Genomic DNA, 2,657 nt, shown 5'->3' on the forward strand with positions numbered 1-2,657 from the left:
TTCTTGTTGCTTCTACCTTCTCACGGACCTGAGAATTTAAGCAATGTCTCGATAAACGATCAGAGACGTTGCTTTTCGATCGACGCGTACGCCAGTTATCACGAAGTATCTCTTATCGATTACATTGGCGTTGAATTCTAGGGCACAAGGCCCTTATTTACGCATCGGTGTGACAAATATAAAATTTGATTTTTCCGACGGAGCTCGTATTCGCAAATTGGAGAAAGGAATTTCTGAGATTAACTGCTTTCCGAGACTCGTTGCGAAAAAGTAAACGACAAAATGGTGTCCACCGTTGGACAAAGTCACAAAAGGCAGAGTCGATTACGAACGGGCTCCGTCGTTTTATCGATTGCCTGTCCGTCGGCCCTTGTATCTTGTCCACTGACCACCGATTAACAGTCCCCTCTGTCATGATAAAACCACGTCTAAATATCTATCTACGCTATTACAATACAGTTCCTATCGCTACCAAAACGAAAGGAAGACACAATTGAAAAGTACGTAACAGCGCGAAGAAATAAAAGATGTAAAAATTCAAAGTCTGTCTAGACAAACAGGGAATAATCGGGATAATCACCAAACAAACAATTATCAATTTTTTAATTTATAAAAAAAAATAAGCTAAGAGAATAATCCGGGCGGAGTTGCTAAAAATCATTATCTACGGCCAACTTATAGATATTCGTAGATATTCGCGCTTCGATCATTTCCAAACACCGACAAACATCGTCAAACCGTACGTATTTCTTATCCAGCGAAGAAAAATCTTAAAGTATAGCAAGATCGAAGCATTGGCGCCTGAAAGGAGGTGAATTTAAGACTTCAAACATCGTCAAACTTTCTACAACCACGTTATTCCAACCGATCTTCCGCTATTAATCGCAAAGACAAGAACTGTACCGGATTCCAAATCGTTGGTTTTCGTGATTCCAGCAGCACGAATATACTTTCAAACAATGACGGAATAACCTCAAACAGAAAGATTCTTAAACTTTCTCGAACGCTCGAATTCTGCACAATCCTAACCTACATACCTGAAAGTATTCCAACGAATTACCGCAGAATGTTTTACATGTTGAACATTTCAAACTTGAAAGACCCTACAATGTATTTTATGACAGTTCAAAAAAGCAATGCGTTATCTCAACCTCGGTCAAACTTGGTTTGCCGATCGTCAAACAAACGATACAGGGGGAGAATAGCGCAAAAACTAAAGAAGATAAGGAGTACTAAAATCCAAACTCCATAAACTCGAGGAACATCGGGCACGAAGATCGACCGCACGCTTTTCATCTGGCAACCAGCAAATCTCCGTTTACGGTCACTTTAGTTCCGCTCATTATCCTCGGCAAGCTTCCGCTGGACTTTGGCCCCGATAAGTGTGCACACGTCGTTTGCATGTACGTGTCGTTACGTACGAACTTGCGGTTGCTCGATCGTAAATACCACAGGATTATCTTTACTGGACACCATTACCATTGTTTCTTTCCTCGTTGCCAACCCTTACACGTGCAACGAATGGCTGCGAGTTTTCCTGCGTGTTTCATGCTCCTCCATTTCCACGCAATGTCGCTCCAACGCGTTCGAAAGATTTCAATAATCCTTTTACACGACCGAATACGAAACTATCGTTGACCGACGATCGTCTCAGGTCCCCATATGTATCAGGCGATACATACGATATTTATTGATGATTGCTTAGCGATAGCACGATCATATGCGTTATCTATGGTTTATCATAGATGAGGAAGGAATTTGACGAACACCGATGTTTACACGATTGATTGCATTACAAGCTCGCATAGTACCTACCGTAGTAGCTGCTATTGCGTAAAACTTGTCGAATGCTCCATAAAACCAAAGTATAGGAGATTACAGTTAGGAAAATTCCACGGAGACCAACAGTCGGACAACTTCTCGATAGGAGGAAAGAACTCGAACGTAGAAAGAAGAACGTACGCGTCTCCGCTCGTTATCAACCCCTTACGATGCGATTAACGTTCCCGTCAAATTTCTCAAGCAAGGACAACATCTTCGTACGTGCTATCATGCTCGTTACCAAGCTACGCAGTACCTGGTCAAAGTTCAAGGCACCAAAACCAGAAGCTTGCCGCTATCCAAGCTCTTGCTCCCTCTTGATACTTTCGTCGATGATCCAAAGGGAAACCGAAGAAGACTGAAAAAGCAAATGCTTGCAGCGATTAACCGCTGTTAAAATTCAATCCGACGTAACTAGCGCGCGTATATAATAGAAGAATAATAGAAGAAGCTTCTAGCACGGGAAGAGAAAAGGAGAAGCGAGAGAAATATCGGTAGAGTTGCCGGGCGTGACGGGCCGACGAATCGAAGGCATACAACTCGATGATTCAAGCGTTTAGAGTCGGCTAATACTTTACTCGAGAGATTCGTAAACACACACATATGTAGAGAGATGAGGAGGAGGAGGAGAAAGAGGAGGAGGAGAGGCATTCACGAACGGGCGGCGCGTTCCAACATTAGATCCGAGAGCACCCACCTGTACGCCGGGTCTTTATCGAGCCACCAATTGTTTGCGGAATGAAAATATTGTCCCTGTAAACAAGTGGCTACATTGTGCCAAGCGCGCGCGGCGTTCTTCGTTACAACAAATCACTCCCTCTCCTCGGTGCCTCCTC

The sequence above is a fragment of the Bombus impatiens genome, unplaced genomic scaffold (assembly GCF_000188095.3).
Source record: "Bombus impatiens unplaced genomic scaffold, BIMP_2.2 scf_0010, whole genome shotgun sequence".
Lineage (NCBI taxonomy): Eukaryota > Metazoa > Arthropoda > Insecta > Hymenoptera > Apidae > Bombus > Bombus impatiens.